Here is a 17,020-nt window from a genome sequence, read left to right as displayed (position 1 = left end):
ATAGTGTTAGAAGAACCTTAGAAGAAGACTCTTCTACAGTCTTCTACACTCTATTTCATAAATAGTGCTTTTTTCATTTAAACAATGTCTCTAAAACGATAAATAATTTACATATCGGACTGTGCAGCCTATTCCTTTCTTCTGTTCTACAAGTATTTTGTGTCTCTGTCACAGAGTTGTTTCCATGTCTTTTCCGCTCTCTCTGTTTTCTTGTTATCGGAGTTGTAGGAGGTGTCTGTACTCTTGTGTGTTTTTGGAATATATGGCAAAAACAACAGTTGCATCTTCTGCTTAGCTGTCAAACCTGTATGAGCCTCTAGAGCATTTCCTGCCCTGTGTCTAATATGGCAAAGCTCATTGCAATTGGTGGCATCAGGTTGGTTGGAGAACTGCGTCTTCATTTAAGTGCTAAAACACTGAACAGCAACTCAGTGTCTCCAAGTACAGGGTAAAAGTTGGAACAGCATTTGTCTACTCTGATAAATATGGGGAACTGTTTGCTTCTCCTCTTCCTCTTTTTGCCACTTCTGCTCTCCTCAGCAGGTAAGACCATTGCTTGTATTTTGGAGTGAAATACAGGTATGAATCAAGAACAAGGGTCAAAGTTTAGAATCAAGCACTCAGTGACAGGACCAAAATCAAGGGAACATTTAGTCCAGTCAGGTTCTTGGAAATACAGTGTTTTATTTTTTCCCATTCATCCATCCATCCATCCATCTTCCTCCGCTCATCCGGGACCTGGTCGCGGGGGCAGTAGTCCAAGCAGAGCCCCCCAGACTTCCCTCTCCCCGCACACCTCCTCCAGCTCCTCTGAGGGAACCCCAAGGCGTTCCCAGGCCAGCTGGGAGACGTAGTCTCTCCAACGTGTCCTGGGTCTGCCCTGAGGCCTCCTCCCAGTGGGACATGCCCGGAACACCTCACCAGGGAGGTGTCCAGGAGGCATCCGGAGCAGACGCCCGAGCCACCTCAACTGGCTCCTCTCGATGCGGAGGAGCAGCGGCTCTACTCTGAGCTCCTCCCGGGCGACTGAGCTCCTCACCCTATCCCTAAGGGTACGCCCAGTCACTCTGCGGAGGAAACTCATTTCCGCTGCTTGTATCCGCGATCTCATTCTTTCGATCATGATCCAGAGTTCATGACCATAGGTGAGGGTAGGAACGTAGATCGACCGGTAAATTGAGAGCTTCGCCTTACAACTCAGCTCCTTCTTCACCACAATAGACCGGTACAATGACCGTATTACTGCGGACGCCGCACCGATCCGTCCGTCAACCTGCCGCTCCATTTTTCCCTCACTCGTGAACAAGACCCCGAGATACTTAAATTCCTCCACTTGAGGGAGCAACTCCCCCCCTAACCCGGAGGGGGCAATTCACCTTTTTCCGACTGAGAACCATGGCCTCAGATTTGGAGGTGCTGATTCTCATCCCCGCCGCTTCACACTCAGCTGCAAACCTCTCCAGTACACGCTGTAAGTCTTGATTCGATGAAGCCAACAGGACTCAAGTGACTCAAGTTTACAACCTATACATACATTCCCAGCATACTGCACTGTCAGCCGTACCAACAGAATTCAGACTGCTTACTATTACTTGTACTGCAGAATTTATACTGCCCAAAAACCGCTTTTGTGAAACATCTCAGATATTTTAGCAATGAAGGTCAAACTGAGTTGGTCAATGACTGACTCAGTCAACTCAACAGTTTTACTGGAGATTTGAAACAACAACAACACAGAGACAAGGATTTTGCATCAACTAGCACATAACTACTGAAATTCATGCAGTTTGGTTTCCAAAATGTCCAACAAAAGCTGCTCCACAATGAATTCAAATAAAGAGATTTGGGAGTAATGGCAATCAACACTGCAGGACATCTGCAGCATGAAAATGTGTGGCAAGTGATACTCAGATGTGTCTGTTTGTAGCGTCCGGACGGGAGTCCGACACGGACGCGCGTTGCTATTACGTCCAAACACAGACGAAATATATAATGACTTCACGTGCAGTGTGAGGTTAGACGTGTACGGTGAGTATTGTAAGACACTCGGTGGAAGTGAAACAAGAAACACGAGACCAGGAAACACACACGGTGTTGGAACTACGGTGAACAGTGAAACGCTAATCTGTGAGTCTGACCGCAACCCTGAGACGTGACGAAATACCGGACAGGAACGATGGACCAGGACTGAAGAACAAGAGGCAGGAACTGACGGGACGGGCACTCGGGACTGGAACATGCACACCTAGAAAACAAACTGAGGGAACAAGAGACTACCAATCGCCAACGAAGCACAAGAGAACTGCTGATTAAGAATCCGCGACTAGTTCTGCTCCGCTGGCTCCTTTTATACCTCCATGTCCTACGAGACTGTGAGGTGATAGGTGAGCGTTAGCTAGCGGCACTGAGTGGCGCCGCCTCTGACCAGGAGGGGCAGTGACCCCGTGGGATGTGACAGTACCCCCTCCTCCAGGGGCGGCTCCAGCCGCAGAACGCCGGCGGGTAGGCGGTCGCCCCCGCCGTCGCGGAGCAGGCCGATCTGGATGACACTCATGGAAGTCCTCAATAAGAGCTGGGTCCAAGATGTCCCGTGCTGGTACCCAAGACTGCTCCTCCGGCCCATAGCCCTCCCAGTCGACCAGATAGTACAGCGTACCCCGTCTCCGTTTGGAGTCCAAGAGGGCCCTGACGGAGTAGGCAGGAGAACCATCCACATCCAACGGTGGAGGTGGAGCAACTGCTGGGCTCTGCAGGGCGGAAACACAATGGGGCTTGAGGCGCGAAACATGAAACGTGGGACAGATACGATAATGCGAGGGCAACTGAAGACGGTAAGAAACCGGGTTGATCCTCTTCAGGATCTTGAAGGGGCCGATGAAACGGGGGGCAAGCTTCCTCGAGGGCAAATGCAGTTTGAGATCCTGGGTGGACAACCATACTCTCTGCCCTGGCTGGTACAATACAGTCCTACGCCTTTTGTCGGCCTTCTCCTTTTGGTGGGATACCACCTCCTGGAGACGGACATGTGCGGATTCCCACACCGACTCACTCCTCTTGTACCAGTCGTCCACAGCTGGCAACCCACTGGTCTCCATCGTCCACGGGAACAGCGGAGGCTGGTAACCGAGCACACACTGGAAAGGAGTTAAGTTTGTGGACGAATGGACCAGGGAGTTCTGGGCGTACTCTGCCCAGGGGAGGTATCTGCTCCAATCCGCTTGATTCTGAGCACAGTAACTCCGCAGGTAACGTCCAACCTCCTGGTTGAGGCGTTCCACTTGCCCATTAGACTGTGGATGATAACCAGAGGAGAGGCTGACTGAGACTCCTAAGCGGGCAAAGAAGGCCGTCCAGACTCTTGAGGTGAACTGGGGTCCCCTGTCCGAGACGACATCCTCTGGCAGGCCATACAGCCGGAAGACATGTTGGAACAGCAGTTCCGCGGTCTCCAGGGCTGTAGGTAGACCTTTCAGAGGAATCAGTCGACAGGCCTTGGAAAAGCGATCTATGACGACCAATATGGTGGTGTTTCCATCAGAACACGGAAGATCAGTAAGGAAGTCCACCGCTATATGGGACCATGGACGGTTGGGAATCGGGAGTGGCTCTAAAAGCCCTGCTGGCAGCTGCCGTGGGACCTTGGCCTGGGCACATGTGGTGCAGGCAAGGACGAAGTCTCGTACGTCCCGTTTCATGGATGGCCACCAGAAGCGTTCAGCGAGAAGCTTCAAGGTTCGGTTGACCCCTGGGTGTCCTGTACTTGGACCATCATGGGCCCAGTGTAGGAGCTCGGACCGAACAGTGGACGGGACGTATTCTTTGTCTTGGGGCTGCTCGTTGGGACCGGGTTCTTGACGTTGGGCTGCTTGGATATCGTCCAATAAAGCCCAACGGATAGGAGCCACAAACTGCGTCGGGGACAAGATGGTGTCTGGTGGGGAGAGCTGAGGCGATACCTCGAACAAACGGGACAGGGCATCGGCCTTGCCGTTCTTGGAGCCAGGACGATAGGTCACCGTGAAACGGAACCTGGTGAAGAACATGGCCCACCGCGCCTGTCTGGAATTGAGCCTCTTTGCCTTCTGCAGATACTCCAGGTTCCGGTGATCAGTTAACACTAAGAATGGGTGCGTAGCCCCCTCTAACCAATGTCTCCACTCTTCTAAGGCCATCTTTATGGCTAAGAGCTCCCTGTTTCCTACATCATAATTCTGTTCAGTAGGCGACATCTTGTGTGAGAAATACGCACATGGATAGAGCTTCAGGGGACTTCCCTGGCGCTGTGAGAGCACTGCCCCTACCCCGGCCTCAGATGCATCAACCTCCACAATAAAGGGCAGTTTGGGATCAGGGTGCTTCAGGATTGGGGCAGAAGTAAAACGCTTCTTTAGGTCTTCAAAGGCCTGACTCGCCTCAGGAGTCCAGGTCAGGCGCCTAGGGGCTCCTTTTAACAGAGCAGTCAACGGGGCTGCAACGGAACTGAAGTTCCTTATGAAGCGCCTATAGAAATTCGCAAAACCTAGGAACCGTTGCAGGTCCTTTACTGTCTTTGGCTGGGGCCATGACAGAACTGCCGAGACCTTCTGTGGATCCATCGTGACCCCGTTGGGTGTTAGGATGTACCCCAGGAAATCCACAGAGTGCACATGGAACTGGCACTTCTCCCCTTTCACGTACAGCTTATGTGCTGCCAGCTTTTGCAACACCTCCCTGACATGTCCAATATGCTCCTCACGGGACCGAGAAAAGATCAGGATATCATCCAGATACACTAATACTGAGCGATTAATTAGTTCTCTGAGTACTTCATTAACAAAAGCCTGGAATACGGAAGGTGCATTCGCCAGGCCAAAAGGCATGACCAGGTACTCATAATGGCCGAGGGCGGTGCTAAAGGCGGTCTTCCACTCATCCCCTTCCCTAACGCGAATCAGGTTATATGCGCTCCTAAGGTCCAGTTTAGTAAAGATGGTAGCACCGGAAACCTGTTCGAGGGCCGACGTGATAAGAGGCAAGGGGTGCGGGTACTTCACAGTAATGGCATTTAGCCCCCGATAATCAATACAGGGGCGCAAACCCCCGTCCTTTTTCTCAACAAAGAAAAAGCCAGCGGAAGCTGGAGAGGTAGACGGCCGGATGAATCCGGCTTCTAGTGCCTCCGTTATATAAGCCTCCATTGCCTGATGTTCAGGTTGAGAAAGAGGGTATACCCGCCCCCTAGGGGGTGTAGTGCCCGAAAAAAGATCTATAGCACAATCCCAAGGTCTATGAGGAGGCAGTTCTGCAGCCTTGTGTTTGCTAAACACCGCCACTAGATCTGCATACTCCCTTGGAAGCTGCAGGGGCAGATCTGCATTAGGGCTCTCTATGGATGTGGAGTTACAAGATGTCTCCAGGTGTTCGGGACACTGCTGTCCCCAAGACAGCAGTTTCCCCTCCCTCCAAGAGATAATAGGGTCATGGGTGCATAACCATGGATATCCCAAAATAATGGGGTTATCAGGGGACTTAATCAGATAGAACCATATCTGTTCCTTATGGAGTGGCCCTACCTGCATAGTAACGGGCTCTGTGCGCTGCTCTACACGCCCCGACCCGATTGGAGCGCCATCAATAGCTTTAACAGCCAGGGGTTTGGGGCATCGGGCACAGGGCAAGCCCCAGGACGCGGCCATATCATGATCCATGAAATTCCCTGCAGCGCCACTGTCTACCATAGCTTCCGTCTGCTGCTGCTGGAAACCCCAGGATACTGTAACTGGTAATGTCAACAGGGAGGTATGGAGAGATACATCACTCACCAGTAAGTCGGTCCGTTGGGATCCACGGGGTGGCCGCACTGGACAGGAAACCTGCACGTGATCCGCAGCTCCACAGTAAAAGCACAAGCGTTGCAGAAAACGGCGCCTCCTTTCCTCCTCTGTCAAACGCCCGTTACTGAGTCGTATTATTCCCTGTCTGACGCACTGTTCTTCGAGCCCTGCACAGCTGACAAGGTTGCGTGCTTGAGCCGGCTCACTGTCCACAGGGCTGTAGGGCACCTGCTGCCCTGGCGGCGTCGGGGTCCGGCTGGACCCGGAGTTGCTCCGGTAATCCGGCGAGAACTCCTGAGAGAGTGGTCTTGACAATCGGGGGCTGGATGTCTTCTCCACTGGAGACCTGGAACGCACCTGAAAACTCTTGGTGCTGGGGAAGAACTGTCTCTCTGTCTTTCTGTCTGGGCTAGGGGGTGACTCTGGAGAGTAGGGCCCTGGGAACAGAGAGGCTGGACTGGAGATTGAGTATTCTGTGTAATTCTGGTTCTCACCTCTACTACCTTGCAAAGCCTCCGGGAAGGGAACGGACAGCTGCTCAGTAGCGCTGATCCCATTGGTCTGCACAGGGCTCGTGGGCTCTGCGCGAGGACCCGAGGAAGCATAAAGACGATCAAAAAGACATGTCCGCCAATCATCATGCGTTTGCGAACTGGTCGGATCGGCGCCCCGCCCACCGTGACTGAGGAGTCGTGTCAACTGCTCCAACTGATCTGTGAGGCGGCTAGCGGCGTTTGCGCAAACCAGGAGCCGTTCTTGGTTCGCCTCTGTCAGATCCGCCAGCTCACGCCATTCCGCTGAAGTCATATTAGCAGGCGGATTCTTCTGTATCGTCCGGACGGGAGTCCGACACGGACGCGCGTTGCTATTACGTCCAAACACAGACGAAATATATAATGACTTCACGTGCAGTGTGAGGTTAGACGTGTACGGTGAGTATTGTAAGACACTCGGTGGAAGTGAAACAAGAAACACGAGACCAGGAAACACACACGGTGTTGGAACTACGGTGAACAGTGAAACGCTAATCTGTGAGTCTGACCGCAACCCTGAGACGTGACGAAATACCGGACAGGAACGATGGACCAGGACTGAAGAACAAGAGGCAGGAACTGACGGGACGGGCACTCGGGACTGGAACATGCACACCTAGAAAACAAACTGAGGGAACAAGAGACTACCAATCGCCAACGAAGCACAAGAGAACTGCTGATTAAGAATCCGCGACTAGTTCTGCTCCGCTGGCTCCTTTTATACCTCCATGTCCTACGAGACTGTGAGGTGATAGGTGAGCGTTAGCTAGCGGCACTGAGTGGCGCCGCCTCTGACCAGGAGGGGCAGTGACCCCGTGGGATGTGACACTGTTACATTGGTATGAAGTCATTACCTGTGGATTTGGATCCATATGATTAAAATAAAAAACTACAGGACAGCTGCACAAAAAGAATTTTAAATTATTGTATTTTTACTAAAGGGGAGACCAGCAGCTCAACAGAGGGCAGAGAAGTATTTTGCTGTGTCATGTGAAGACATCGATATTCAACTTGAGCTCTGAAAGACACCGAGCTGCTGCTCAATGTTACAGCACCCAAGTGAAGACGCTGCTCCCTCCCATCACCCCCACCAAGCCCAGTGCCACCAGTCACACTGAGTTTTACCTTACCAGACACGGGGCAGGAAACACTGCAGAAACTCAGAAAAGGAAAACAACTAATCAGAAGGTGCCACTGCATATTTTACCAAATATAACAAAAATACACCACTGTTTCCTTTGCAGGCACCTTCATCAACTCAACAGCACACCCCTATGATGATGATGATTCAGAAAGGAAAACACAAAAAATGGTTTTGAACAAAGAACAGAACAAGAAATGGAATCAGCTACATAGCTCAAATATGAAACTTCCAAAAAAACAATTTAATTATTACATCCATGTAAATGTCTAAGTACACTTGAGAGCCTAATGGTTACCACAAACATGCTGTGACTGTACATAAAATCATTTACGTAGACTCAATGTCCAAGACTATATTTTATACAAGTTGTTATAAAAATAATTCAACAGCAAAAAAATCACTATCTTATATGTTTAGAGCAATAAAACCAGTATAAACAACAGTATAAACCCATCATGTGAACTGTAAGGATCCAGTGGTATTAATGCTATTGATAAGTGTGAAAAGCAAAAAAAAAAGGGTTTTACTAGTACTGCACTATTACTGTACACTAGCCTCCACATGTTAGGAATAGCTAATATATGAATTTTTAATGATTTCACAAAAAAAAATCAAAGAAACCTAAAACAATTATTTTATGTACTTTTGGTAACAGTTTCTTCACTTGTCTATGTCCTGAAATTTCTTTGTAGCAAAGTCACAGCAGGATGCGATTATTCACCAAACCTTTAGATGGCAAAACAGTGCATGGTGATAAAATTGGAGCAGGAAACCACCTTAATTCAATTAATTTCTACAGTGTTTACAGCTTTGGTGTTCTACGGTGTTGCGGGCCAGTATAATAAGATGACAAATGCTGGACCCATTTATGGGATCAATCGGTGAATAGCTGGGACTTGATAATGTGTCTCAACATAAGAGACATGATAATGTCTGTCAATCTAATGGTTCACGATTGTCTGTCAGGACTGTAATTTCTCTGTACTGATTCAGTTCTCTTTCTCCAGGACCTGAGGATGTAAGGTTGGTGAAAGGAGGCAGCCGCTGTGCTGGGACAGTGGAGGTGTATCGTGAGGGACAGTGGGGGACAGTAGTTAATTTTTATTGGGACATTAATGATGCTGCAGTGGTGTGTAGGCAGCTGGACTGTGGCTCTGCTATATCAGCACCTCTCAGAGCTCACTTTGGAGAAGGTTCTGGACAAGAGCTTCTTACAGAAGTTTCCTGCAATGGGACAGAGTTTGTACTGTCCATGTTTCAGTCTGAAAATGCCAATCATGTCAGAGCAATAGGTTTTATTCCGTCTCCTCACATCTATGATGCTGCAGTGATTTGTCCAGCTAGGTAACTGTTTCCCAGCCATCCTTCACTGCAAACCTCACACTATTTTCTGCTTGATTTCCTGCTATTTTTGGTTGATCTTTGATATCTATTTGCAGAAAAGATGCCAGAGTAAACAGTGCTACCATTAAATGTTAAAAGGGTATCATAGTTGGTGTGGTCTGATCTTCAAAATATGTTTTTCTCTATTGTTCAATTCAATTAACTTTTTAGAGCAATTTTCTTACTCAGTGATACAGAACACTGAACAAAGCATCAGGGGCATTATACAAATGAAAGTTTGCCTATATATTATCCTGACAATCTGGTTAAACTAGTAACAAATAGTTGTGCTTCTTGTTGTGAATACTGAATACATATTTTAAACATAAAGTTCAAGCTGAGAAAAGTATGCCAATCTCTGTATATAATTACTGGGACAATTCTGTTGCAGCAATAACCTCCAGCAGACATTTCCTATAGCTGCTGATCAGACTTGTGCAATGGTCAGGAGGAATTTTAGACCATTCCTCATCACAAAGCTGTTTTACACACACAGGCCACAATCGCTTGTCCCAAGTAGGGTCGCGGCAAGCCGGAGCCTAACCTGGCAACACAGGGCGTGAGGCTGGACGGGGATGGGACACACCCAGCATGGGACACCAGTCCATCACAAGGCAGTCCAAGTGGGACCCACCAGAGAGCAGGACCTGGCCAAACCCGCTGCGCCACCACACCCCCACTAATGTTGTTTCAGTTCATGGATATTTCTGGAATTCCTTATGTGAACAGGTCACTTCATGTCATGTGACAGCATGTTAATTCAGTTGAGATCTGGACTCTAGCTCGGCCATTGCAAAACACAATTTTTCTTGTTTAAGACATTCTGTTGTAGACTTTTTCCTGTCTTTTGGGTCATTGTATACAGTAGTTGCATTACCCAACATATATTAAGCTTCAGGTGATGAGCTGCAGTGGGGGGCATGGGGGCGCGGCAGGATTGGCTGGGCCCTGCTCTCTGGTGGGTCTGGGGTTCTAGTCCTGCCTGGGATGCCTTGCAATGGACTGGCATCCCCCCCTGGGTGTGTCCCCTCCCCCTCCAGTCTTGTGCCCTGTGTTGCCAGGTTAGACTCCAATTTGCAGTGACCCCGCTCGGGACAAGCGGTTTCAACCAGTGTGTGTGTGATGAGCTGCTAGCCAGAAATTCTTCTGTAAAATTTCTTGATACAATTTTGAATTCATCATTTCCTCTATTATAATAATTTTACAGGCCTTGAGCAAAGCAGTCCCAAACCATGATCTGTTTTTTTCACTAAGCCATCAAACAGTTTGACTAATGGATGGAGCTGATCACTGTTCTGGAAGAGTGGAGGTTAAGTTCAGTCACTCCTGGGCTACAGTGTGTGATGCTGACTTCGACTGGCAGGATACTTAGGTGGTCTGTAGAGAGCTGGACTGTGGTGGTCCTTCAGCTCTACACAGGGGGTCTAACTTTGGTCAAAGTGACGGTTCCATCTGGTCTAAATACTTCCAGTGTGAAGGTCACGAGTCTTTCCTACATGAGTGTCTCACCTCAGACAGACGAGAGCAGAACCGCACACATGAAGTACAACTGAACTGTCAAGGTAATTTGACAGTCTCTTTGTTGCAAACTAATTCTTATACCAAAAGATTACAAAGAATATTTTCCTATACAGTTGGTCCCAAACTTGTAAAGTTTTGAATGATGAATTTTCTCCAGTATGAACCTTTTCGAGCAGTAGTCAGTTTTTATTAATAGAAAGAGCTAGCATACAAATTTAAATTGTTTGCCAAAGTGTCACCTGGTGAACAGACAGATAAAGACTGAATTGTAAGAGCTGGCTGTAGTCAAAGGAGTGGATAGGGGGTAATAGAAGTAAAATACAAGGTGAACAAGGCATAAATGGTCCTATGCTTCTGCATTTAGGCAGTCAGTAAAGTGCCTCTTCTCCATCATCCTTTACCTCCAAGTAATCCCTCCAGCTCAAAGTTCATGGACAGGTCTTCTGAGAAAATAACATATAACTTAAATCAGTTTTTTTTTTACAATGAAACTTCCATTTTTATTATTATGGCTGTAATAGGTAGTGAATTTCATACAATGTGGAGGTAAAAGAAGGGATCTCTTTGCCGCAAGTGAGCTCCAACACCATGGTCCCTTTCTTTATTAGGCTTTCTTATTTATACAGTTTCATAAATACTCCTGTCATGCGGTTCAAAACACCCAGTTGCAAACATGGGCCAACCCAGCTCACCAGAAGGAGAGGCTGTTCTCCTCCTTGCTCTTCACAGTCTCTGAAACGTAGAGAGAGACTGTAATGACCTACTTGTGTCAAAAATGACCTGGTATTACAACCCACCCCGCAGAGATGTCCAGGCTGCTGGACATATTTATTGCATCTATTTATTTAGAAGACATTTTCATTAGAAGTGAAGTACAACTTAGAGGAAGTAGAGGAAAAGTTATAGATGCAGATATGTGAAATTCTTGGATTACAGTCGTTTTTGCAGATCTATGTTAGCCGCGTAGAAAACCGATGAGCCCCGTCTGCACCTTTTTGCTATTAGATCACAAACTTTTTGAATAACAAATCAACTACCATCCCAGTTAAGTGTGTAAGTATGACACCAACTGCAGTTTCCTAATTAAACACTTAATGAATACCAAACAGAAGCTTTTCTACTTTGAAAGAGTCTCAATAGTTTAAATAGACAAAACAAGTGAGGAAATTTGTAATTCCAAAAGACAGTATATGACAGAAAAATATAAAAATATGCACAAACTTGTTTATGCATAAAATACATGCTTCTTTTTTTCCACTGTTGTTGGCTGGTTAGTTACATAGAACTTTCTTGCCTTTAGTTTGCTGGTTTGTCATTGAGTCAAACAAAGCTCACGGAGTATTTTGGTTTGTAACTTAGTCACTGAGTCTCTTCTCCATCCCCAGAACCTGATGATGTGAGGCTGGTCGATGGAAGCAGCTCTTGTTCTGGGAGAGTGCAGGTGTTTCGTTGGGGACAGTTTATCACCCTAACTGGGACATGAACGATACTGCAGTCGTGTGTAGACAGCTGGAATGCGGTTCTGCTGTGTCGGTACCAAGTGGAGACCGTTTTGGAGAAGGTTCTGGGAAGATGGTCCTGGGTGATGTTTCCTGTAGTGGGACAGAATCTGCACTGAGGGAGTGTGGGTCACTGGATGGGAGGGAACACAATTTACCTCATACATTTGATGCTGGAGTGATCTGTTTAAGTAGGAGATGTAGTTATGAAAACAATTATCTACTTAAATATTCTGCACACAGACCATTTCACAAATCCATTGTCTTGACGTCTACTTTTACCTTCTATATTTTATGTTTAACACTGTTCAATTACTTGAATTGTGGCAGATTTTCTGAGACTTGTGGGTGGAGCTGATTGCTGTTCTGGGAGACTGGAGGTGAAGTTCAATCAATCCTGGGCTACAGTGTGTGATGCTGACTTTGACTGGCAGGATGCTCAGGTGGTCTGTAGGGAGTTGGACTGTGGGGGTCCTTCAGCTCTACACAGGGGGTCTCACTTTGGTCAAGGTGAAGGTCCCATCTGGTTTAAACACTTCCGGTGTGAAGGTCATGGGTCCTTCCTGCATGAGTGTCTCACCACAGATAGATCAGTGCAGAGCTGTAGACATGGAAATGTGGGGCTCACCTGTTCAGGTAAATACAAGAACATCTTCATTCCTATTTAGAAAAGTAAACTTTTAGTCAGTTACTTCTGATCTCTGACTGTCTTCTAAGTTGTACACAAAAGATTCTCTTCTTTATTAACAAAATGTCTGTCAATTCCTTCCTTTCTTTTAATGTATTGATTAATATATTCATTCCCTATTTGTATCTCATAAGGTCTGACATTGTGGTCTTACTGACTACTGTTTTCCCAGGACCTAATGATTTGAGACTGGTGAATGGAAGCAGTCCTTGCTCTGGGACAGTGGAGGTGTACCGCTGGGGACAGTGGGGGACAGTAGCCCAGTATAACTGGGACTTAAACGATGCTACAGTGGTGTGTAGACAGCTGGGCTGTGGCTCTGCTGTAGTAACACCAATTAGAGCTCACTTTGGAGAAGGTTCTGGAAGGGTGCTGCTCAGAGATGTTTCCTGCAATGGGTCAGAGTCTGCACTGAGGGATTGTGGAGCGGTTGACTTCAGACACATAGATTTGCCTCACAAGCTGCTGGAGTTATCTGCTCAGGTAGGATACAATATCTGGTATGAGACTGTAAACTGTAATGGTTCTCTAACACCACATTTGCACTTTAAAGCAACATTTCAGAGAGACAATTGGAGTAATATTGATGGTGTGGAACTTCGGGTTGAACTTTCAAGTTTCTACCTTGAAAAATGACTTATTTTTCTTCTAGTGAAATTGCACTTGAATTGCAGCTGTAAATATTGAACTCTGTTTGTGGCCTTTAAAGGTTTTATGACAGATCTAAGGTGAGCTGAAGGTGTACAACGAAATGGTGTGGGACTGATTTGTACAGATGTAATTTTTAGTACTTCATAAATTGATTCCAACAATTACATTTTTCTGGTTAAACTCTTGCTATTATACTCATATGATAACTTTGCTTTCTGAAATTTCATCACAATTTACTCAGCAGAAATATTGCTGAAAATGTTAAATTCCTTGTAACTGAATCTCAGCTCTACTAGCTTATCATTTTCATTTTAGTCAACAGAGGATTTCCAAATTGTTTTACTTATAGCCTTGTATTTACACTTACATTTATTCATTAGTAGACGCTTTTCTCCAAAGTGACGTACATCTCATAGAAAATAGAATTTGTGCATTACCTTAGGAGAAAGAGACATAGCTGCAGATGTGTGACTCTTAAGTACAGTTAGTTTGTTGCCTTCACGGCATGCACCGACGCTCATCACACAAGTAGCTGCATAAAACTTCACCAGAATATCACCAATTCCTCATCACCTTCCTGATAGTTTTTTTTTTTTGAGATACATTTATGTTACATTGCAGGAGTGGCTCTGTAAAGGATTGGTCCAAGCTCGTTCATGAACATTTATACCTTATATCAATTTAAGAGATTATGGCAGAAGTAAGTCCGGAAGAGATGAGTTTTAAGACCCTTTTTAAATGTGGACAAAGATTCAGCAGTTCTGAGCAAGGGGGGAGGTCATTCCACCGCTGCGGAGCCAGAAACAAGAATGTTCATGCTTTACTTTTCATGCATGGGACCACCAAGCGGGTAGATGTGGAAGAGCATAGCAGTCTGGCTGGGATGTAGCAGATGATCAAGTCTTCTAAATAGCTAGGAGCAGTTCTATTGATGCATTTGTAGGCCATAGCCAGCGTCTTAAATTTGATCCAGGTAGCTATGGGAAGCCAGCGCAGAGAAATGAGTAAGGCAGATACATAGGAATGCTTTGGCAAGTCAAACACAACTCGGGCAGCAGCATTCTGTATCACCTGTAAAGGTTTGATGGCAGTAGCAGGAAGGCCACACAAGAGGAGTTTCAAAAGAAATGAAAGAGATATTTACTCTACCTGTTTATGAAGTTGATTGTATGAACACCGTAAATTCATGTTAATAGCGTTTCTGAACTTACATATCCACAACTAAGTCCAAAAGGGTTTTGCAACATGTACTCTGCTGTATTGCATTTTTTCTAATTATGGGTATATGGCATGTTTGTGATACTTATAAACCGGGTACATAAAGCATGTTTTTCCATGCAGAACTGAGTTCAGTGATAACCATGATCATCTGACTGTAGAAATATTAGTCTAAAGGAACTTTGAGGACTGCATTTCTGACAGTCACACTATTCCCACTCTCTCTCCAGGAACTGAGGAAGTAAGGATGGCGAATGCAGGTAGCCCCTGTGCAGGGACATTACAGGTCTATCGCTGGGGACAGTGGTGGGCAGGGGCAGTAGGTCCAGTCTCTGCTGATATAAAAAGGGTTAAATAGCCTTCTACAGTGGCTGGCAGACAGCTGGACTGTGGTTCATTTCAGTTCATTGGTGGACCTGCGAATGAACAGGTTACTGAAAGTCAAGTCTTGGTTCGTGAAGATTTGTTTACTTCCCATGCACATCTATCAAGTGACTTTATCAGGTAGGAAGTACAATATGCAGCACACATGGTTCCTGTTTCATTTCAACCAGTAATTCGTTTTATAGTCATTTACCTGCTCATCCTAGAGGGGTGCAGTGGCGCAGTGGGTTGGATCAGGTCCTGTTCTGTAGTGGGTCTGGGGTTCAAGTCCCACTTGGGGTGCCTTGTGACGGACTGGCTTCCTGTCCTGGGTGTGTCCCCTTCCTCTCTAGCCTTACACCCTGTGTTGCCGGGTAGGCTCCGTGACCCCGTATGGGATAAGTGGTTCGGAAAATGTGTGTGTGTGTGTGTGTACCTGCTCATCCTGTTCTCACTTTTTTAAATTTAATGTGAAAACAAAAGTAATGATCCAAGACGAATGAAGCAACACTTGCATTTCTAAGTTCAGGTCTTTTTCTCCTTGGTATAATGTTAACATACACCAGAATAAATGGGGGCGCAGTGGTGCGGTGGATTTGGCTGGCGGCTTCTCTGTGGTGGGTCTTGGGTTCAAGTCCTGCTTGGGGTGCATTGCAGCGGAATGGTGACCCATCCTGGGTGTGTCTTCTCACTCTTTAGCCTCGTGTCTTACGTTACTGGGTTAGGCTCCAGTGCGCTGCAACCCTGCTCGGGACAAGCAGTTTCAAACTGTGTGTGTGTACACCAGAATATTCAGGACTGCCAAAAGCTGTCTTTTCATAGAGGTGGTCACACTTCCTTATGACCAACTAATCGAGTGCATTTTATTACCAACATCTGGCTATTCATTACATTTACTTTACATTTATTCATTTAGCAGATGCTTTTTCCAAAACAACGTATGTCTCTGAGAACAAAACACAAAGTGCATTACACCAGTGGAGAGAGTTGGATGCAGACACATGATTCTTAAGTAGTCCATTATCTTCGTAATTCCAAAAGAGGCTGTAAGGGTGTATTTCATTGTTTCCACATAGTTTTTTGCATTTTGGTTTATTTTCTGTAGGATAAAGAAATAGTGAAATCTTGTGTTTTTTCTTGTATGTGGCAATAGTTGTTTAATTATAGAAGTTGGTGAGGACTTGATGATAGTTATTTTTGGCCTGGAATATTTAACCAATTGAACTAAAAGAGAGTTTTCACATGACTGTACTTCTGATGTGTCTGAGGTATCACAGAGAAAGTCATAAATGACTGTGGTGAAGTGTGAGAAAACTTTTTTATACAGAAATGTATTAAAAGCAGATTATTTTCCTCTACTTTGAACTTCACAAGAAATGGCTGAACATGAACGGATGGATGAATGAAGAGATTGACTTCTGTATCACCCCAGGTCATCGAGGGATTCGGCTAAAAGGAGGAGCTCACTCCTGCTCTGGGAGACTGGAAGTCCAACAGGGAAAGATCTGGGGAACAGTGTGTGATGCTGACTTTGACTGGCAGGATGCTGAGGTGGTCTGTAGGTCCCTGGACTGTGGGGAACCTGCAGAGGTGGTGGGGACATCCAGATTTGGTCCAGGAGAGGGACAAGTATGGGCCGAGGAGTTTCAGTGTCGAGGAAACGAGTCTCATCTTGTGTTTTGTCCAAAAGCAGCACACAATCAGAGTTGTGCCCATCACAAAGATGTTGGACTGGTGACAATAAGTAGGATTAACTTTCCTTCTGGTGACAGTTTGGTGAACTCTTGATGAGATACCTTCATTTTACAAAAGTATAGAAGAAACTGAGATATTGAACTACACTTTGATATGAAAGCACAAAAAATATAGGTGAGGCGGGTGGGAAGGTGCTGCTAAGCAGCATAAGATGGTAAATTCTCTGCTGAATATATTACTTGAATTCAAGGAACTGAATTCAGTCACAAGGGGGTGCGGTGGCGCAGTGGGTTGGACTGCAGTCCTACTCTTCGGTGGGTCTGGGGTTCGAGTCCCGCTTGGGGTGCCTTGTGACGGACTGGCGTCCCGTCCTGGGTGCGTCCCCTTCCCCCTCCGGCCTTACGCCCTGTGTTGCCGGGTTGGCTCCGGTTCCCTGTGATCCCGTAAGGGACAAGCGGTTCTGAAAATGTGTGTGTGTGAATTCAGTCATCAAGTTATATTTTATTTAAGGA

The sequence above is a fragment of the Scleropages formosus genome, chromosome 8, assembly GCF_900964775.1.
Source record: "Scleropages formosus chromosome 8, fSclFor1.1, whole genome shotgun sequence".
Lineage (NCBI taxonomy): Eukaryota > Metazoa > Chordata > Actinopteri > Osteoglossiformes > Osteoglossidae > Scleropages > Scleropages formosus.
Note: the sequence above shows the minus strand (reverse complement) of the source record.